This window comes from Elephantulus edwardii, unplaced genomic scaffold (genome assembly GCF_000299155.1).
Source record: "Elephantulus edwardii isolate Elephantulus edwardi_28Jun2011 unplaced genomic scaffold, EleEdw1.0 scaffold00052, whole genome shotgun sequence".
In the NCBI taxonomy this organism is placed as follows: domain Eukaryota; kingdom Metazoa; phylum Chordata; class Mammalia; order Macroscelidea; family Macroscelididae; genus Elephantulus; species Elephantulus edwardii.
Window position 1 is genome coordinate 11,116,051 of NW_006399802.1, and position 23,342 is coordinate 11,139,392.

The 23,342-nt window shown below is 41.9% G+C and overlaps 1 protein-coding gene across 1 annotated transcript in view; it reads right to left on the bottom strand.

Moving 5' to 3' along the window:
* Positions 1–22,646, bottom strand: part of ABCA1 (ATP-binding cassette, sub-family A (ABC1), member 1) — a 166,645-nt gene extending 143,999 nt beyond the window's left edge. Inside the window, exon 1 of the mRNA XM_006886906.1 lies at positions 22,340–22,646. The gene's annotated coding sequence lies outside the window, so the exon portion shown is untranslated. The remainder of the gene's footprint in view (positions 1–22,339) is intronic.
* Between the last annotated feature and the right edge of the window lie 696 nt (positions 22,647–23,342).

The following is a 23,342-nucleotide window of genomic DNA, read 5'->3' on the forward strand; positions in this document are numbered from 1 at the left end:
CTCTCTCTCTCTCTCTCTGAGTATGGTTCCCAGGAAGCCTGGAATGTGAGAACAATTGAGGGACTCTGCTGGCCTAGAGGGTAACGATGTGCGTTGTCACCCAAAAGGCTGGACAGATTAATGGCTGGAATCCGACAGCTGCTCCTCAGGAGAAAGACGGGCACGTTCCTCCCTGGTAATTTACAGCCTCTGAAGGACTGCTGGAGGGTGACTCTGCAGCACACAACAGCAGTCAGCACCTAGCACACTGCCCCATCTCACCTTTTCTTCACCAAAACTTTTTGTTACTGTGAACACCAGAGTTTCCAAGCTAGAGAAGATAAGAGAGATACCAAAAAAAGGTGGCCAGAAGAGGAAGGCATGCTAAAGAGAAAAAGGAAGACTTTTTTTTTTCTTCCTCCACTTGGCACGGCCAAAAGAAAAACAGGAACTAATTCCCGTGACTGCTTTTATCCTTTCAGAGCATTAAATCTGTCTACGGAAATGGGGGGGGGGGGGATGCACATATTTGCACTGCTACCAGAAATTGTTTGCAGTTGCAAAAAGGTAGTTGGTCTTTTTCCTTCCTGCAAATACACGGTGAGACCAAGAGGCCTCAAGTGTTAGTTCTGAGCTCCTATCTAAAGCTAAGATTCCATCCCTGAGCAAGGCATGAATGAAAGAGTGTTTCTAAGCAAGAACTCCCGACTGTCATTCTTGTCTGGAGCAAAGAAGTTGGCCTCCCAAAAAAGGGGACACACACACACACCCTCTTCCCCAGCAGCTTTCTCCTTTGGTAACTTGCTCAACAACCATGATCTGACCGTTCTCATTATTTCTCCTAGGATTCTGTTTGTTCTTGTCAAAGCATTTCTCTTAGAAGTCACATACTCTAGTGGGCAGTCACTGCCTCAGAAAACCTGCTGGAGAAAACAGCAACAGGGAGACTGAATGGATCAACAAAAAGTGGCAGCATCAGTTAAGCACTCGGCTAACTGAAAGGATGGCAGTTCAAAGCCATCAGATGTCCCATGGGAGAAGATGTAGCAGTATGCTTCTGTAAACATTAGAGCCTCAGAAACCCTCTAGGGCAGTTTTACTTTGTCCTACAGAAGGACCACTTATGAGTCAAAATGAACTCAATGTATCAACTCATCAGCAATGGTTTACTCTAATTTAAGGACTTAAGAATATGACAAAGAAATGGAAAATAACGCCTTTAAAGTTAAACCGGTTTCCCATTCTTGAGGCTGATGCTAAAGCAAGTATCACAGATGTATTATGTGTGTATTATAGGTCTTATCTCCAGAGAGTTTTATCAACAAACAACTCATTGCTGTCAGATCAGCATCGACTGTGACCCTCCAGCGGGTTTTCAGAGACCAGAAAGTAAAGGAGAGGAGACTACCCATCCTTCTCCTAAGGAGCAGGGGGTGGATTCAAACCACCTGCCTTTCAACTGACAGCACAATTCCTTCAGGTTAAGCTGCCAAAGATCACTAAAGAGACGTACTGTTGTTGCTGTTGCTAGGTGTCATCCTCTTAAAAATCAGGATATGAAACTTGCAAGTCCAACAGAACGTAATGCCCTGGAAAAGCCCTGTTCTCTAACTGCTTCTCTAAGCAAATGGCTATGGATCAGTCACCATGTCCAAGGAAAAGGCTACTGAGGTCACTGAAGGCCAAAGAAGCTGCGGAAACGGGCTCAGTGTGCCCGAGACTGAAGACATAGCGTGGCTGATGTGCTGGGGAGGGATATGAGTCACCCTGTGATTGCTCCCAGATTTAATTAGGCCTGAAGCTACTCAGATTGCCAAATTCAACTTTGCTAGCCTCCAGAAGCTGTTGGTATCTCTATACCTGAGGACATCCTTGACAAGGTTCCTTCAGTTATATAACCTCTGCACATCCCAACCATCCTTTAAGGCCCACAGTCCCCGTGAAAGGGTCCTTAGTCGGACAGGCATGCAGAAGAGCTGTGGGCTAGGTGTCTTTAGATCTAGAAGCCACACCACTCAGCCACTTCTTAAATTGTGTTCTTATCGGAAGTTTTTTAATTGAGATTTTAATGAAAGTTTATGGAGAACATGGATTCCCATTCATTATTGCACATTTTCCTCCCTGCTCACCCCTCCCCCCAGGTTACTTTTCTCTTTGAAAAAAAAAATTCTTTCACCATTACACAACTCCCTCCCTCAGTCCACTTTACTATGCAGCTCTTATTCTGGACTCTCGTCATGCAAATAATGTTGTTGTTGTTGTTATGTGCCATCAAGTTGCCTGCAACTCATAGTGACCCTATGTACAACAGCCCTAAACCCTGCTCTATCCTGTGCTAATCTCATTGTCTCTGACACACCGAGCCCCATTACCCCAGTCATTGAATCAACCCATCTCGAGGGTCTTCCTTTCCTGCGCTGTGCCTCAACCCTCCCAAGTATGACGTCCCTATCTCTCTCCAAAGATTGATCCCTTCTTGCAACCTGTCCAAAGTATGTCAGACAAAACTTCAGAATCCTTGCCTCCAAGGAGCAGCCTGGCTTCACCCTCTCCTGGACAAACCCTAATTATATATTCCTTTTAAACAGTTTTCTCCCTCATCTGTTTCAATACAGTATACATTATTTATCCCCTCTTTTCTTAGTTTCCCCTCAACCCCGATGTCAGTCCTGTTTTATAGCAGTGGCACTATGCAGTATATTATGCACTCAGCATACCTTCCTCCAAGATCACCCATTTTGTATAATATTTCATGAGTTCCTTGTTTTTCAGTAAAGCATAGTATTCCATTGTGTCAATATACCACAGCTTCTCTATCCATTGTTTGCTAATGGATGCTTGGGTTGTTTCCATCTCTTTGCTATTGTGAACAACACAGAAATAAACATGGGTGTGCATTTAACATTTTAACTCTCAAATTGGAGAAGACAGAAAAGAGTGAGAAAGTCTTGAAGGTAAAACTCCAAGGTAAATAAAGCCATTCATCCTAACACTGCAGAAGGGGCCCTCTTGTCAAATGCCCGTTAAAAAATATAGAACTAATGCATTTTATCAATTTTAATAATTTGTATCAAAGGAGATTTTTAAAATATCAAATGTTTCACATTTCCTTAATTAGTAATAACAATGAGATTTTAGATAGTGACCCACCCTTCTTTCACCCATATTCAATATCTTGGACAAGTATATTTGCTAATAGCTTACTTTAAAAGTGAAGACAATGAAAACTGAAAATACTTAAAAGTGAAAAGCTAGAAGGATCCCTGAAAGCTTTCCAAATCTGTAAAGAGCCTCTGAGAAGCATAATTCCTCATGCTGCCAGTGATTTCTATTTTAAAGAAGACTGTGAAGGTTTTAATCTATTTCTAACATGTCACTGATATGTGGACAATCAAAGATCTCATTTATCACACTCCACATTCCACTTGCTACCAGCCAAAACTGTCTGGAGACTCTGAAAACTGTCACCAGCCAGGGCTCCTAAAAGCAGACGTATCCTGGGCCCACATTGTTTTAGAGCTGTAAAACTCTGAGGAAATTCTAACAAAATGTCACAGGTAGTCCTTCTCTGCTGATTTTCACTAAGCAAACACATAGCAACCTTCAAACAAGCCTTCAGCAAACAAAACAACTACAATATTTGCTGTTTCTCTGGTCAGGGGGTAGGCAGACCATAGGACAAAAAAACCTTTCCTCTAGAAAATAAATCATCCTGTCAACATTCTATGTCATGGAGGTGGGAAGAATATAAAACTTTCTAAAACCCAAGCATAATCTAGAGTGGGTGGGGCCCGCAGCAATCTGAATTTCAAAAGTATCAGCAAGCCTGCCTTCAAAAACAACCCTTTATTTGTAGAAAAGCCTGATTAGATAATATTCCCTGATGCTGTAGGAGGGTTTCCCGAAGACCTTTATGAAGGAAAAAGTTTAGTGATCCTATCAGCAAAAACCATTTCATTTGGCTTTCAAATGGGTCAACACTTTCTGACACTCGGCTTTCTCTCGACCTCAAGTCAAATATATGTATAAAAACACTCAAAGAGTTTGGGCAACAGGCAAATTCAAATTCCTTCAAGGCCTTTTCCTTTGAGTCTATTCGGCCATGCAACACACTCCCTTGAATGTTCAGCTCAGCTCTTTAATTTTCTTGAATTAACTGACCCAGTAGGAACAAGGGAGGTCTTGGAGCCAGAGACAGAGGCTTCTGAGTCCTAACTCGTCTCTCACCAACTCTGGAAGCCTAGACACTCCAAACCCCTGGCATTTTCCATAAAATGGAGCTAATGATGTATATAAAACATTTATCCATTCCTGGAACAAAGCAAGCATCCAGTAAACGGTAGCTATTATGATGATTAGTGCTGCCTACTTCACAGGCTAAAGCATTCACCAAGGGTGTGGCAGAGAGGGGGTGGTTTATTAAAGGAAGATTTCTCTTTGTTCACACAAGATGCTACTTCCCTTAAAGGCCTTTCCAGGGCACACCGTAACTCTATTGCCAAACTTACTGAAAGGGGTTAAGGGGTCACCCTGATATTGTTTTGGCCATTGTTTTCCCCTAACCCCCACCTTTTAGTGGGCCACTCCAGCCGTTCCTCTGTTTCACATTTTAATGAAGGCTAGTTCTGCCTGAACATGGCAAACTGCCACGTCTTCAGTACCTACCTCAGGCCCCCTCTCCATTCCATTTTCTCTAGAATCATCATTAATTACTGATCTGAAATCCGGACCTTATTTGTACCTTCATTTTTTTCAGCTCTACAAACTTTCTTCCCCAGCATAACAACTTATCAGTCCTTCCTAACTTGTAAGCTGTGTGAGGCACGGTACTAAGCCTCAATAGAGTCTTGTGTTCTTATCTACCACACTTTGACACACTCGGTGTCCAAGATGACTCAGTGCTTTGTAATTTGGGGAAAGAAAGTCTCTGAAGAAAAAAAAAACCCAAGCAGGAAAAAAGATAGTTAAAACAGATTCACTACAGTGAAAATTCAGAAATTTAATTGAAAGATGGCCCCAAACTATGACAAAACTGCCAGGTGTTCAAAGAAACAAATGTTCAAGTGGATGTGGATTTAGTTTGCTTTTCATGCGAGCCTCTCTAATTTGCTGGGAAGGGCATTCATTTTCATTGATTTCATGTGAGCAAACGTGACTACCATTTACTGCCCTGTAAACATGACAGCTAAAGACTAAACCCCAAATGAAAGACTGTCATTTTGAACCCTTAAAACACAGGCTCAAAGTCAAGACCTCACCTACAGAAAGGGTATCAACATCTGGACACGATTTTTCCACCTCAGTATTCTATCTCCTTTACTATTGCCAAATCTGTTAGCAAATCTCCAGGATTTTGTGCAATTCTTGTTCACAGAATATGTGCCCAAACCTAGCAGTCATTTCCAGAATGTCCTTTTAAATCAGGCTGGTCTACAGGAAATACAGGTACATTGGTGCGTCAGAGACACCTCCATTTCCATCTCCCAGGAGGGTGCTAATTCTGGGGGAGTTTAACCAGGACTCCAGGGAAGATACACAGCCCTGCCAACATTACAACTGAACTCCTTTTCTATAGCAACCCAACCAAGTCACTCATGGCCTCAATAACCTCAGAAATGAAAGGGGTGGGGGGGAAATCACATGTCTAAATCCACATGCTTGTGGGATACTGGAAAACAAAATCTTAAAAATGTTATCCTTTTTCATTTTTTAAAATTGACATAGTTAATTCTATTATTTGAGGTGTGCCAAGGTCTTACCAGATAGATCTGTGTTAACCCACTATGATCAAGACTCTATAGAGTTTTCCTTTTAGAAAGCCCCACTGTGATCACAGGCTTCATAAACTGAACATGTTGTTGTGCCAGAGGAAAAAAAATATCCAAGGGATGAGGGATTGAAACAAGTGGGTGGAACTCTTGCTATAGCCTCTGCCTTCCAACTGTGGTTTCAGAAAAAAGTTCACACCATCCAATGCCCCAAGTGGCAATGTGCAAAGTGGCTCCCTCTGGTGAGCTCCAGGTCCACAAATGGAGCCAGCTCCGCCTCGGGACAGGATGCCTCCTCAATCATTTCCACAGCCTCCAGGGCTGGTCCACTCTCTTTAATGGAGGTCATCTGAATCAAGTGTCAGGCAACCCTCCATTTGCACAGCAGGGGACAGGGCCAACCATGTGATCATGTGAGCTGGGACAAGGGCAGCAGCTGGAAAAGAGCCCTCACTGACCACTCTTGCAAACCTTGCAACAGGACTGACAATTGAATAAACTGATTGACCAAAGGCTTTCTTTATCTCAAAATCAAGGTCCCTCCCACAATTAAAACAATCCTTAAAGTTGAGAGGGGGGAGGCAACAGCCTGCCTTGAGTCATAATTACTTTTGAACAGTCAAATGTAGTATCAGCATTTTATACATTTGGGTAAGGAAACAGCACCTTAAGAAATCTTTACCATTAAAGACTTTTGTGGAGATTTCCATCCAGTTCAAGATTACAGGCAAAAAGCAAATTGTATTTGTTGTTGTTGTTATGTGCTGTCGAGTCGTTTGTGACTCATAGCGACCCTATGTACCACAGCCCTAAACCCTGCTCTATCCTGTGCCAATCGCACTGCCTCTGACAGACCCATCCCGATTACCCCAGTCACCGAATCAATCCACCTCATAGAGGGTCTTCCCCTCCTGCACTGTCCCTCCACCCTACCAAGCATGATGTCCCTCTCCCAGGACCTGTCTCTCCTTATAACATGTCCAAAGTATGTCAGACGAAGCCCCAGAATCCTTGCCTCCAAGGAGCAGCCTGGTTTAACCATCCAGATGACCTTTTATTTGAGACAGAAAAAAAATTGCAGATGAAAAGTCTTTGATGTTAAAATTCTACGAAGAGAGTAGTAACCAGAGTCTCAAAAGCTTGTAAGCAGCCATATAACACTGGTCTCTTTCCATGAAGCACAAAAGGGATGGAGACAATCAAAGTATCAAGGAAACAGTCCAAAGGGCTAACAGACCACTACAGACCAGTCTCTACTAGCCTGAGGCCAGAACTAGATGCTACCTTACTATTACCACCAAGTGCTCTGACTAGGATCATGCTAAAAGGCATCAGATAAAATAGAGAAAAGGCAGAACAAAATTCAAGATCATGAAACAAAGACAGCACTTGCGAGAGGAGCTCTAGGGGTCTGCAGAGAGTTACGTTGCTAACGCTCTGGTGGTCACACCTCTCTGCTGGTTCAAATCCACCAGATGCTCAGAGAATGACAGTCAACCTCCTCCTCTGTGATTTATAGCCTCAAAAACCCAATCAAGAGTCAGTTTCACTGAGTAGAGGCAGCCATGAGTTTCTGAGCTCTTATTGGTCTGACACAGCCCCCAGGGCTATGGCCCTTAGAAACCACTTTCAATTCAGAACCAAGTGACCTTTCAGCCACATTTAAAAAATTTAACAAGATCACCTTTCAGCCACATTAAAAAAAAAAAAAGTCCATAAAGGGCTCATAAAGAGAACAATAAACTCCCAGGAGCAACAGATTCTCAGAATAATTAGAAGAGAACAAAAGGGCACCATTTTCCAAGTGCCAAATTAAGGCAACTGGAAAACTGAGGGAAGGGAAGCAGGGAATCCAGCGTGGCAATGGGAAGAAGGCTGACACATTGCAGGGATTGCAACCAGTGTTTTGGAACTGTGTGTGTATACGCTGCTGGATGAGAAACTGTAATTGGTCTTGGACACCCATGAGTTCCACACCCAAATATTTAACCAACAAAGATAAAAAATATTCAGGAGGGAAAATATTCCATTAAGTCAAAGCAACCTCTCAAAGTCTAAGAGGTAACAGTTGTTGATAGGTGCCAACAAGTCAACTACAATTCATATCCACCAAAGGCTAAAAAAGTGTGTAAAATACATTCACAACGTATTGTTGTTCCTGTTAGGTGCCATCCAGTCAGTCAAGTATGACTCATACTGACCCTAGGAAAAACTGATCTGAACCCCCATTAGCTATCATAAATAAAAGAGAGATTATTTAAAGTACATGGGAGTAGGTATATTAGGTTTATTGTTTTATTGTGTCCCGTCAAATTGGATCTGACTGGCACAGGAAGAAACTGCTCCTCCTTTTCCAGCAGAACATCTGGTGGATTCGAACTGCGTGTCTTCAGGATTACAGCACAGTTTCTTGCCACTAGGCCACCAGAGCTCCCTTGTATATAGGTTATATACATGAGCTGAAGTCAAACAACAACCACAACAGATAGGTTATCTGCAAATACTTTACCATGTTACATAACGGACTTGCACAGATTTTGGTATCCACAGGGGTCACAAAATCAATATCCCTGAAAAATACTGAAAGACAACTGTAATTTGCTCTGGAAACTTTCACCTAAACCACCATAAAATATATCTTTTCCAATAACACCAGACTAACAAGGAAAGTGTGCATGGTTTAAATTCACCAGCTGCTCCTCAGGACAAAGATGGATAATCTCCTCCCGTACCATGTACTGCCTCTGAAAACCTGCTGGAGGGTCAGCTGTAAGTCAGTTCCAACTTGACAGTACACAACAAGCACAGATAAAAGTGAATAAATGAAGCTTGTCAAAAAGTGAAAGATTCAGGGTCCACTTCAAGCTTACAAAGATGGACTTTCACAGACGTTATTTATGGGTTGTTGGGTTGGTGTGTTTTTTCTCTCTACCGAGAAACGACAGTGAAGACAGTATATTTGAGACCAGTAGAAGTAAGTTTTAAATAGATTTAAACAGTAAGGAGAACAAGATTTTCAATTTCATATAAAATGTCTTGGTGATAAAGAAGCAGAGTACACTGATGATGTGTTTTAAGATGTCTAGGGTTCTGAGTTTAAGAAAGCTGCGTGGAGTCTGAATGTCAGGTAACCAGAGAATTGCTCACAATAGTTTGATTCTGTTGTTATTGTGTACCATGGAATCAGAACAGACCCACAGCTGACCCTCCACCAAGTTTGCAGAGGCAGTAAATTGCTGTCCATCTCTCTCACATGGAACAGCTAGTGCATTCAAACCTCGTACCTGTGCACGGATAGCACAGTCCATTACCAATAAGCCACCAGAGCTCCCCAGTGATTCCGGGTTAACAGAGCCTCCCGGAATGTTTGCTTCAAGATCTGGTAGGGGGAAAAAATACCAGAAATGGTGAGAAATCCTAACACTAAAGTCCAGCATCAAGATTGTGTTTCACCTTCCTCACACACTGCAAGCAAGGGTGTGAACTGGGAGCTACTGCTGTTGTTTTGTAGGTCAAGTAATTTCTAACTCATAGTTAATGCCACAAGACAGAATCGACTGTCCCGCAGAGTTTTCTGGGTTGTAGTCTTTAGGGATCCGCTGGTGAATGGAAACTGCCAATCTTTCAGTTAGCAACCAACCACATAACCATCTGCACCACTTCGGGTTCCTTGCCAACTGGTGCACCCTGGCAGGCAGTAGTAAAGTGCTGTGGGAGTTCAGTGGACAGAGAAATGCATTGCTTCAAAGAGCCTAGCATGAGATGTTCAGCCAAGCTGAGGGGCGGAGAGGGGAGGAATACAACTCTGGAATTGGCCTGGATCTGAGTACGAACCCCCAGCTCGGCCACTGGCCAAATGTGAATCATAAACAAGTTATTTCATCTCTTTGCATCAAGCGCATCGCCTGAAAAACAGGGCAACCTCAATATGTCCCCAGACGTGGAAACTTTTAAACACAACATACCTAAATGATACTAGAGGTTCATAGGAGCTAAGAAACAATATTAAATAGCAATCAAATGAGAAAAAAATAAATGGTCTTTTTAAGTTCTCCTTAACCTTTTTAAGAATCTCATTACAGTAAGGAGAAAATCTCTATTTGGTTTTGTCTTTAATATCTCTTTAATATGGTCCCCTATACTTGGAACATGTTATCAGAAAGGTTAATCTGTGGAGAAAAATATCACGCTTGATGCAAAAGGAGACCTTCAATGAGGCACATTACCACAGTGACTGCCACATGGGCTTACACATGGCCGAGACTGTAAAGATAGCGCAGGATCAGGTGGGTCTGGTTCTGCCACACAGGATCCTTGTGAGTCAGAGCTAGTTCAGGGACACCTAACAACAGCAACAGCAACCAATTTCCCTTAAAAGATTAAAGAGCAAGTCTGAGGTGCATGTCTTTGGAAGCAACTGCCATCCAGTCGGTCGTACTGACAGTGACCCCATAGGACACAGCAGACGTCTCTCTAATGGGTTTCCAAGGAAGCTGCTTAAGCACCAAATTTATCCAATGCATTATCAAGGGTCCTGGTGTCTTTACAAAGCAACAGTTTACTTTGTAGATGCATGTTAACAAAAATAATTTTCACTCTCCTAATTATTTGTAAGTCAACTTTTGTGTATGATAATTGATGTGGCTTTTCAATTTACAGGACCAGGAGAATGCTAATTTGTTAAAAATGTAATGAATGCAAAAATTTGTCCATTAAAAGAAAAATATCTATTTCTGTTGTATGCTGCTTTGTAGAAACCGACTCAGAGCTGATCCCATTAGTGGGTTTTCAGAAGCTGTAAATCACACAAGGAGACTGCCCATCTTTCTCCCGTTGAGCAGCTGGTAGATTCGAACAGTGTGCATTTGAGTTGGCAGCACAACTCCTTACCACTAGGTCACCAGACCTGCCCCAAAATATCTACTAAATAACTGCATATACAGTAAGTATATGTGTTAACAATCTCACATAATATAAATTACTCGAATATGCTAAACTATCTCAAGGCTATCATGACAATTAAATTGGACAGCACTGGTTATGCTATGTTTTTAATCTACCCATTGTGGGTCAGGAAAATTCCACTAGGTGAGCAATCTGAATAAAAGACACAGTATAAACGAAGCCAAACAAGGCTGATGGGCAAATAATAGCTGAAAGGGGGTTTTGAAGTAATCAGGTAAAAGATAAAAACTTGGAGAGAGAGATTCTCTTGGCAAATATGCATTGGGTAAATGCTATGTGTCACTGACACTAATGAGAAAACAAGGTGTAGTTCTTGCAATTATTCTTCCTATAACCTCGATCAAAGCTTTCATAATAAGGTCAGAATCTCATTTCAAAGAGCCTTGAGTAGAGAGAGAATAGTGAAAGATACTGAATACCTGTCCATCAACTAGTACTTTACATGGTACTTGGCATTTGGTAAATACTAGCTGAACACATAAAATCTGTTTGAATGATATTTTTAAATATTATCGTATAATACTGTAAACATATGTATATTTAATTATTTCATTTAATCTGCAATTAGACTGTAATTAGTCTGTAAATAATTTTATAGATGTTACAAATATTTTCCATTTCATATAACAGTAATATGAATTTTAAGTTTCTAGTCATAACTTTTCTTTTCAATATACTGATTTACATTTATTATTAGTTACTAAATTATAATCCATTAATCGTTATAATTTATTTAAATTTTAATGAGTGTGAATGTGTGTGTGTCTGTGTGTGTTTCCTTTTCTGGTACCAGAGATCATACCTCATAGCTAAAGTAATTCCTTTCTTTTACAACTGTGCCCAGAAAAGGACTTGCAGGGCAATTTAAACTCATTATTCTAGGCCTTCATTTTCTGCCTTTTCAATAAAACCTGCTACTGCCATCAAGTTGTCTTGATGTCAAACTTGAGTCATCTGAATACTAGATCAAATCGATTTCTAGCTGTCATCTCCCTTCGATTTGCTTCTTCAAGAAAACAAGCTTACTTTGATTATTGGCAAAAACAATGATTCCCAATCTAGCATCTTATAGGAATTTTTCAAAACATAAATGAATAAGGGTATTAAACCAAAAGCCTTCTTAACAGTTCTTTTTCCTCAACCAAAAATCTCTTGCTCCATTTTCTCCCTTTTTATTCCTCCCTTATCCTAATCTACTATATTCTCTAAAAGAACAAATTCAAATTCAGGACAATTAGAAAGTCTCATGTCTTCCCCAATCACTCCAGAAAAGGATCTTCTAAAATGTTTAGAGGAATAAGATAAAGTTCTACTCTAAAACGTAGGTATGTTTGATGATGGGTTTTTGCTTCAAAGAGTCTCGTGAACCTGTTAGCAGTCCTTTTAATCATACACTAACTTAAAAGAACTTTGCTAAACATATAAGGAGCAAAACCTATACTCATTAAAGAGATGTCCAGGATGGAGAATCCAAATGAAGATCTTATTTCAGAGAGATTTCTCAAACAGTCATAGGCAAAAATCGTACTGACTGTCATATTGAAATTTACTGAGGTAAACCAGTATTTCTTTCCTTCAAATCTCAAACAAGTATACCTTCCTATTTTATGATTCAAGCCTTCACCCACTTAATATTGCAAGTAAAGACCATTTTAATAGCTTGCTTTTATCTACCTTCCTCTCTTCCCACAGCGTTCCTTTCCCCCCATTAACACACAGGACAGCCCAAGATAGGGCAAAGTTCCAATCTGCAGCCAACTCAACAGCACCTAACAACAACGATAAATGCTGGAATGAATTCCCTGTGTTTCTCTCAACCGCTCATAAGTCACATTGAGCCCTTACATTAATATTGGACACATTCCTCAGAACATGTCTCTGGCCAGCTCAGGTCAAAAGACAGTTAATAATTATTCTTTCTTCTAAATATAGACCTAGAGTTACAGTATATAAAAGCTCAAAGAGTCCTTAAAAGTCAGGACTTTTTTTTTTAAGGACTTAAAAGTCCTTAAAAGCTTTATACACCAAGAACCTACAGCTCAAACAAAGTAAAATACTTGCCTGATACTGCAGGATTTCTGGCTGGATTTCTGAAGATACAGGAGGATCCTGTAATTGTGGTGCACCTAATTTAAGCCATGGTCTTTTCAATCGCCTGCTTTATGCAGCTGAGAGCTAGCCCACGAATAAGGACGACAAAAGAAAGAGGGCTGCGTTTGAGTGTGGTGCTGGAGAAGAGTCCCATGGACTGACTGCCAAAAGAACAAACACATATGTCCTGGAGAAAGGGCAACCAGAATGCTCCTTAGAGGCAAAGATGGTGAAGCTTCATCTCACATACTTGGAAAATGTTGTTAGGAATGGTTGTTCCTTGGAAAGGGACATCATATGATGTTTGGAAAAGTGGAGGGTCAGCGAAACAGAAGAAGACTTGGTAAGATGGATTGACACAGTGTCAGCAGAAATGGGATCAAATATATCAGAGATGAGAAGGATGGCACAGGAGAGGACAGGGTTGAGATGCTTCATAGGGTCACTCTGAGTCATACTTGACAGCACTTAACAACAACATATCTAAGATTTGTGTATATATATCCATCGTTTTATAAAGAGAAAACTTATACCTTTCAGCATATCCTTAAAAAACTAAAGAAAGAAACATACACATTGCAATTAAGCAAATTTTAACTCATGTCCTTAAAAGAGAGAGCTCGAGGCGAGCTCTGGTGGCCTAGTGGGAAGAAGCTGCACAGCAATCCCAGAAGTGTGCGGTTCAAATCCACCAGATGCTTTGCAGAAGGAGGGACAATCTCCTCCTGTACCAGTCAGATCCAATTTGATGGTACACTAATTTAAAAAAAAAGAGAGAGAGCGAGCTCTAGAGGCTTAGTGATTAGGAGTTGTGGTGCTGACCCAAAGGCACACAGTTCTAATCCACTAACTGCACCGCAGGAGAAAGATAGGCAATCTCCTTTGTGTGCTTTACCGCCTCTGAAAACCTGAGAGAGGGTCAGCTACTGGTTGGTTCTTACCCAACAGTACATAATAACGATCCTTAAGAGTCAAAATTTCCTTCCCAAAATAAGCACTCTACACACAGATGCGTTAGGATTGGTGGATGATCTATCAACAATCTGCGTTATGCAGATGACACAACCCTGCTCGCTGAAACTGAGGAGGACCTCATGCACTTGCTGTGAAGGGTCAAGGACTGCAGCCTTCAGTATGGCCTGAGGCTAAATGTCAAGAAGACAAAAATTCTCACCACTGGACCCATCGGTAGCATCAGGTGCATGGCGAAGAGATTGAGATTGTTCACAGCTTCAGTTTGTTCGGCTCCACAGTCAACACTCTTGGCACCAGTAGCCAGGAAATCAAAAAACGTATTGCCATGGCAAAGTCTGCGGTTAGGGACCTCTCTACTCAAGATCAACGGTGTCTCTCTGGAGACTAAGGTGCACCTGATACAGGCCATGGTTTTTGCAATCAGAGAGTTGGACAATGACTAGGGAGGATAGAAGGAGAATTGACATCTTTGAGCTGTGGTGCTGGAGAAGAGTGCTGAATGTACCATGGACTGCCAAGAAAACAAACAGATTCATCCTAGAGAGGGTTAAATCAGGCTGCTCCTTGGAGGCAAGGATTCTGGGGCTTCGTCTGACATACTTTGGACATGTTATAAGGAGAGACAGGTCCTGGGAGAGGGACATCATGCTTGGTAGGGTGGAGGGACAGTGCAGGAGGGGAAGACCCTCTATGAGGTGGATTGATTCAGTGACTGGGGTAATCGGGACGGGTGTGTCAGTGCGATTGGCACAGGATAGAGCAGGGTTTAGGGCTGTGGTACATAGGGTCGCTATGAGTCGCAAACGACTCGACGGCACATAACAACAACAACACACGTATGCATACACACAAAATCAGGAACTTGTAGAAAATAGAAATTTGTCATAGAAGAAAATCTCAAATATTTTCCATTAAAGCAAACAACAGGAAAATGTTTAGACAGCATCACGTCAAAGATGGAAAACTTGCAATACACAGAAAATTAAGACAGTTCCATCAAGTACTGGTTATCACAGATTTCACTGTAGAGCAGATGAGATATATAAACCCAGTCACTGTTGTCAAGCTTCAATGTTCCGAGTATAAACTTCAATATAAATCAGTGATCTAGTGGAAGAGTGAATCCTTACTCATTACCCATCACCATCACCATCCAGCTTTTCGCCTAAGCCATCAATGTAAGTAACACAAGAGGAAAACAACTTGAGGTAGACGTACATAGAAAACTAAGGCTTCTAAAAATCAATGAAACATCAGTATAAAATAAACAGTATTAAGAGTATGACGAGGATTGTACTACGTGCTTTACTGCATGCACACTTCCATGAAGACATACACACAAATAACAATTTCACAGAAGAGGAAACTAAGATAAAGAAAAACCAGCAATTTGCAGAGAGCTTAAATTAAGTGACAGGACCAGAATTCTAATCTGTGTGTATTTAACTCTGCCGCCCCCGCTCTTTTGCTCTTTTTTTTCACTGTTAATCTCACCTTTGTACTTCAAGGTGCCTTAACACAAACTCTATTTTTGGTGGTGAGTACCATCAAGTCGGAACTGACCCATAGCAGGTCTTCCAGTGGATTTTCAGAGGCAGTAACTCACATGGAAGGAGCAGCTGGTGGGTTGGCAGCACAACTCCTCACCATTAAGTTACCAGTGCTAATTTATTAACACGTTAACAATTCACTGATTTAGGAAGAAGTAAACAACAAATGAACTCCATGGCCTAGTGGCAAAGAGTGCAGTAGTAAGGAAGCTGCCATCTCAAATCCACAGTTCAAATCCACCACCTGCTCTGTGGGAGAAAGATGGGCAATCTCCTTCTGCGTGATTGAAGGACCTCTGAAAATGTGCTGCAGGATCAGCTGAAAAATCAGTTCTGACTTGACAGCACCCAACAGCAAAACCAATAAAGATCTTTGGTGGCATAGTGCATAATGCACTTGACTGGTAAGCAGAAGGTCAGTGGTTTGGATCCACCAGATGCTCTGAAAGAGAAAGGTGGGCAGTCTCCTATAAAGATTCACAGCCTCAGAAACCAATGGAAGGTGGCCATGAATCAATCCAAAGACTCGCTGGCAATGGGTTGGGTTTGGTTTCAAATAGCAAACACTTTATAGGGAGCTTCCAGTGAGGCTTTTATACATGGATCAAATTGTTGAAAAATCCTCCCAGGAAATGTCACCCACTGTAAGACACTGTCTATCTTAAAACTTCTAGACACAAGATTGCGACTGTCAGGTGCACTTCAAGATAAGCCAGGAAAGTTGCTCTGATTGCAAAATGTTTCTTAGACGTTGGAATTTGGCACAGAAAAGGAGAAAATGTCGCAGGGAGGTTTTTGGGGTTTTTTTTTGTTTTGTTTTGTTTTTTTCTAAAAAAGACATAGAAATAGAATTAGTGCATACTGAAATTATTTTCTTTTTTTAAAAAAAGTTTTTAGGGAGCTCCAGTGGCCTAGTGGCAAGAAGCTGCACTGCTATCCCAGAGATAATGTGGTTTGAATCCAACAGATGCTCACTGGTGAAGGAGGGGCAATCTCCTCCTCTACCAGTCAGAGCAAATCTGACGGTACACATACAAGAAAAAAAAAGTTTTAAAAAAGATTTTAAATCTGTAAATAACTTTGTGAATAACCTCATTCTTATTAATAAATCAAAATACTTGAATGTGGCATGCCATGGATTATAGCACTTTCTTAAAGCACAGCTACTCTGAAAAGGGAAATGAAACTGATGCAAAGTAGAATTTCATGTTCCACAAAAAATAATCTGCTAAATTGCATTAGGAAAATCTGTGGTCAGGGCTCCTGTCAGACCTCTCCAAAGTGCTGGAGAGCAATGATATCAGACTAGAGATTAAGGTGAAACTGATCCAAGCCACGGTCTTCACAATTACTTGCTATGCCTCAGAGAGCAGGACAGTGACCGAAGATAAAAGAAGAGGAATTGATGTTTTTGAGTTGTGGTGCTGGAGAAAAGTCTTGAACATAACACAGACTGCCAAGAGAACAAACAAGTCTGTTCTGGAGAAGGTGAAACCACATTGTTCCTTCGAAGCAAGGATTTTGAAGCTCCATCTCACATACTTTGGGCATGATGCCAAGAGGGAACAGTCCTTGGGTAAGGACATCATGCTTAGAAGGGTGGAGTGACAGCACATGTGAGTAAAATCGTGGATAAGATGGATTGACACAGTAATTGGGGAAATGGGGTTAGGTGTGTGAGAAGCAGTGAGACTGGCTCAGGCTAGAGCAGGGCTCAGAGCTATTGTGCATAGGGTCACTGTGAGTCACAGTGCACTTGACTGCACATAAAAACAACAACAAATGACATACAAAGAAAATTAAAAATTAATGTCATTACATTTTATACCCCCAAATGGGTCATTTTATGTCATATGAATTTCACTATTTATAGTAATGTCTATAGCTCATTAAGGCACACACTAAAATCTGTCAATCCAAAATCTAGCCTTAACTAGTTATGGCTCATGTAATTCCACTTATAATGCTTTTCTGTGTTATCCTCTCATCTTTAGCAGTATTTCAGAAAAAGGAAACAAACATTAAGTTCCAACTCTCTTGGTCGGACATGTTTAATTCAGCAATTACTGAATGCTTCTATATCAATGAAGATGAACAGAAAGATTGAAGAGAATGAATCAAGGACCTCTCCTGAGAATGAATCAAAGACACAAGACGACAATCAGAAACACATTCTACAAGTTCAAGTCCACCAAGAGGTACTTTGGAAAAAAAGGCTTGCCAATCAATCTACCGTCCCCTAAGTAAGCCACTGAGAATCCTATGGAGCACACAGTTCTAAGGAAACACTTGGAGTCCTTAAAAGTCAATACCCAGTCCATGGCAACTGGTTTTTATAAATTAAAAAAAATTAAATACATGATACACAAATTGCTATAACCCAAGAGCTATAGGAATAAAAAGAAGGGAGTCATTAATTACATGTACATGCTAATACTGCATGAATCCAAGAGAGATTTGTGGGGATGGTGGGTTCTCAAAGAACATTAGGAAAAGCTAGAATTCTTTTTCAAAATTGGACAAAGGTAGGATTCTAATCTTTATTTTGTTTTAAGAGTAAAGTCTGCTGCCCCTCAACTGAGAGTGGTAGTCTCATGAAAATGAAACTGTCTGGGATGTAACTTTTAGCTTCAACATTTGCAAACTCTATGATCAGGTGACTTAACTTGTCTGCACCTCACGTTGCCCATTTGTAAAAAAAGATTATTAAGAGTAACCACAGGTGATTCCCCTGAAAAGAAGCAAAGTTACTAGCAGCTGAAATGCTTTAAATAATGGACAATGTACATTACATCAACAATAAATGTTAACTGTTTTCAACCCAGAAGAAATGTTTTCTGTGAGTTTCCAATATGCTACACCAATTTATAAGAAAAGCAGCTTCTGAGGAAGTGGCTATTTCTACACTCAGTGTTCGACCCATGAGCACCCAGAACGCTCTCTAGCCTGACAATCCTGGAGGAAAAAAGAAAAGAAAAGCAGCTTTTCAGTTCTACGTTGCATTTGTAAAGTCAATTTTAAAACTGTGTCATTTCTTTTTAAAGAGAGACCAGAAAGAGCAAAACTTGATTCTAGACAGCGAAGGTAATAAAGGAGAAACACCTTACTTCCCAAAGGCCACATCCTCTTAGATACAGGGCAAGCAGAGCTTTGACTGTATTACAAACACTTCAAGATAAATTTACCAAATATAGGATGATTAACAGCTAAACTAATGACTTAATCACCTTCCTCTCTCTCTCTCTCTCTTTTTTTTGCTGTTGTTGTTCCTCCAACTTCTATAGGCCAACAGCAGACCAGTTCACTTTCTGCGTATCACACAGGAAAAGAGTTTGAGCCCACAGCATTACTCAAAAATATGTGACTTAAACAAACAGAAAGGTTTCCATTTTAAAAGCAAAGAAATGAGGGCTGGGTAAATTTTATTGTCTGTTCTTTCCAGAGTGTTGCAATCTCCATGCAACCAAGGTCTTAGATTTGGCTGGTCCGCTCACGAAATAAGGGAAAGAAGAGGCAGGCTGTAAATTCTGGTAAGGGTTTTATCAGATAAAAGTACAGAACACAGAAAGTGGCGTCAGAAATTTACCTTCCTCAGTACAAGCTGAAATTGTACTGCATTACATAAAGTAAAAAGTCCCTGAAGGCTGCACCCCTGGGTTCAAGTCTCTGCTCTGCCATTTATCAAATAAATCTGTGTCATCAGAGACAACAAATACTTAAGCCCTCAGTTTCTTAATCTGAAAAAAAATGTGGACAATAAGTGGATTTCTTGTGGAAATTAGTTATACCTGAATAGTATTTAGACTAGTAGCTGGAATATCACGTTGCATGTACACTTCCATATACTGTATGTATAGGCCGCTCTCACTCTTATACAGTTATATTAACTAACCAAATAAAAACTGAAATAAACGTGGTATGATGTTTATTTTGCATGCAGAGCTGAGGATGGTCGCAGTTTATAGCTGAAGATTTCTCCTAACATGGTTAAATAAGTTTCCAGAAAGTACTTTCAGCAATTGATGCTTGAGTCATTTACCGTCAGATACATTACACTTGCCATTATTATTTTTTTTCATTTAAGTACCCCAGATTTGAGAATATTTTAGAAAATACAGAAACCACCTGCCTACTGCTATCTTCTAGGTATCCCAAAAGGTCACAGTTAAAAAGTTTAAAGTAATGTCCATATATTTTAGGAGCTAAATATAAAAATAATAGAGATATTAATAACCCGATTGACACAGGACAGAGCGGAGTTTAGGGCTGTTGTACATAGGGTCGCTATGAGTCGCAAGAGACTAGAAGGCACATAACAACAACATTAATAACCCATTGCTTCTGTGAAGTATGCAAACAACTTAGTTTACAAGTGGAACAATCCTTTACTAAAGAAAGAAAAGAAACACTTAAACCTTCATTAATTGTCATGACTTGATTAAGATTCAGTGACCTTACCAGGAAGAGTGAACTGCCCCAAAGACTTTCCAAGGCTGTGAATCTTTCCTTACAGAATCAGAGCTCAAAGCTGCTGTTGGGTTTGTATCACAGGCTTTTTAGTTAGTAGTCAAGCACTTTAATAACACAGCTACCAGAATTCCTTCCATAAAAGGTAAGTATTGTAAAAATATAATGAAAAGCTGAGGAATTATCATTAACTTTAAAATAACACTTGCATTAGGACTTCCTTGAGTAGAGGTACAAAAGCAAGACAGCCTTTTCCTACCCTAGAGTAATGCTTTTTTTCCTATAAACTACGACTTAAGTAAAAATGTGTCCAGGGTCACTGCAGACCTGCACTCACATAGAAATACATATACAAGTTGAGATTTCAAATGTCCCTCTGGAAATGAAACTCTCTTATCACTGGCCTCTGGTCCATACTTGAAAGGGGCTCATGAGCTGCTCCTGCTGTGGCTTCAATTCTTGTCCCTTAGTGGACTGGGGTCAACACTAAAGCTGGCACCACCTTTCCTTTTTTCTGGTCTCTTGGGTTCGCCTGCTCTTTGTCAAGTAGATATCGATTTGTGCTGAGTGTGCAATGTTTTTTAAAAAAAAATTCCGATCACAAATTATTTTAATGGTCCTATGGAAGCACTTAAGAAACTGATTCACAGTCAGTATCATGACTGGAAAGGTGGAAGGTCAGCAAAGGAGCGGAAGACTCCGGAGATGGGCTGATACAGTGCAGCAACAGCTCAAATGTGGCAGAGATGGATAGCACAGGACAGGACCGTGTTCATATCTATTATTCATACGATTGCTATGAGTTCTGGACTCCACTGCCTGGCACTTAACAACAACAAAGAGACTCTAGTGGAGAAGTCTCCAAAGTTGCACTTTCTTTGATTTGGGAGCAGTTTCTTAAGGGAGTGTTTTGGACAACAGAAAACACCTCTTGTTTTTGTGGGGAATATGAAAGAAATAAGTTTAAACATAAGAAGAGATGAGAAATCACATAGTCTTTCAACTGGAATTTAAGTTTTATCAGAAAAAAGGATTAACATTTAGGACTGAAGCTCAAATTATTTATAAACTGCCAGTAAAAGGCCCCTTTTGAATTTAAGGATAATTGAGGGTGGAGTGTGGGGACTGACTGTGATATGGAGCCAGAGAGAAAGTGACTTCCTGACTTTCTGAAAGTTTTGAAGAAATTTTCAAAAATATCAAATATTATCTCAAGTCTATGACTATGTATGCTACCCAGTTAACTTTGTGAGATATGCTTGCAAAGTCTGTGTTTTTTAAAAAAGCTTGCGAAAACGCCACAGTCACCTTTTTTGTTTTATTTGTATGTACTTTATTTTTATTGTTTTCTTTTTTTTCTAAGTGCTGGGGGTCCATGGAGGTAAGAGGCCTCTACACAACTACACACCATTAGCACCAATATATGTCCAGGAAACTCCTCTCAATTAGTAACACACTACAAGTCCAGAACTCGCTAACAAAAAGCAACCGACAGACTTAAGCCTGAACTCCCAGGATTTCCTCCAATTTTTAACCACCCCGAGAATCCCGCTGGCGAAGGCCCTCCGGGTCCGCCCCGGGCCATTCCCAAGCCGGCCGGCCAGGAGGCGCTGCGCTCCAGTCCCCCACGGCCCGCGCCCCCTCCTCCGCCGAGCTCCGAGTTCCACACCGCCCGCCGGGGTTACTCGCGGTCATTCCGCGGCAGTCTCGCCCAAGCTTCCCCGTCCGTGCCCCGCCTGAGGTTGCCCCAGGAAACATGCAGAAAAGGGCGAGAAGATTGGGGAGGGGGGGTAGTGAAGTGGGTACCCCAGCTCCAAGATTCCGCAGGTTCTCCTTTGCTAAAAGTCTTGTGTTTTTTAAAAGAGCAAACTCCATTCCCTTGGGTCCGCTAGGGACAATAGTTTGGGTGCGCGCACGGAGACTGCAAACTGGATCCCAGGACAAAAGACAGCCCCCCCGCCCCTCCATGGCCTCAAGAAAGCAAATGCACTGGGGACCTTGTTTTGGAGTGCATCCTATCCGAGTTCTTACGGGAACAGGGCGCGCCTCTCCAGTCCGGGGGGCGCACGGACTCGATCCCCACGTCCATAGCCAACTCCGTTTCACAAGGCTGGAGGGGGCCAGGAGCTAGCATTTGTTCCAGTGGGCGCCGGCTAACCTGAAATCTGAGGGGTTTCTAGCCGGCACCGGCGATCCCGAACAAAGGGATTCGCTAGGTGCCAGATCGCCACTCTCCGCACCCCGGCAGCCACTGACCCCGCTGCATCCAAGGCACTGTGCCCCAGGTCCCCATATCCGGAGATGCTCCTGAAGCTCCAACGCCGAACAAGCCCGGAGCACAACCGCGTCGCGTCTTACGGTCCCCAGAACTCGTCCTAGGACGTCTTCTCCCCTCTTACACTGCCCTCGCTCCGTTTTTGTTGCAAGTGGTGGAAATAAGGGGGTCCTGACCGAAGCTCCCCGGAACCGAGAGCTTCCCAAACCTTCCTCCACCCCTGCAAAGAACAAAAACTATAACGCCAGAGACACGAGAGAGCCTCTTACCTGTTCTCCACTTTTCTGTCACCGTCTCTTTCCCCTACCCCTTGAAAAGCCCTTCCGGAGAAATGGGGAGGGGGGAAGAAAATCAGCAAAGCGCCCCCAGACACTGGCACTGGCGGCGTTGGGGCCGCAGTACCCCCTTCCTGCCCACACGCTGCGGGGGAGAGAGGTGTCCGCTCCTCTCCGCCGACCCGGCCCCTCTCACTCGCCCTCGGAATTACGGGGTTTTTGCCGGGACTAGTTCCTTTTATAGATTCGGCTGCGCCGAATGCAGGGGTTACTATCGGTCAAAGCCTGTTCTCTCCCTCCTTCCCCCGCCCCCTTTCCTGGCCTCTGTTTATGTAGTTCAGTCACTCAGCAGAAAGCACGTGGAGCCGGGGCCCGCCCCTTAAATGGGCGACGTCGGGCAGCTCCAGGCCGGGCCGTGGGTGGAGTGAAGGAGTAAGACCTGGAACCCTAGGAGGGAAACTGGGTTCAGTGCTGTGCCTCAGCCCCTGCCATGCACACTGGGGTAGCAGCGGAGGTCGCTTCCTCTAAATTTGCTTGAGATTTTTTTTTTTTCACCTTTGTCAGTTTATTTAGTCTGAAGAATTAAGGGAGAGGGACCCTGGATAACAAAACTTTGAGCCTTTCAAACAGCACTCTGCAAGCGGCTTATGTTTTCCAGCACAAGCTTAGACACTGGTCTAAAGCAGGCAATTTCTCTTGGGGATTCCCGGCCAGAGCACCCCAATCTCAAACTAAAGCAAATGAAAAAAAAAAAAAAAAATCACATCCCAAAACATTTCCTTGGTGGAGTAAATACAAGGAAGTGGTTTTTCATTGCCTTTATATAGAGACCTGGGTGTCCAGATTGAGATCCCCAAAGGCAGGTCTAGGGTTGACCAATATGTATGTATGTATGTATGTATGTATGTAAGTATGTATTGGGTAAAAGCCTCATTGCCCTTGAGAACCTACACCTAGTTAGCCCGCCATTCGTTTTTTCAAAGGCTATATAAACTAC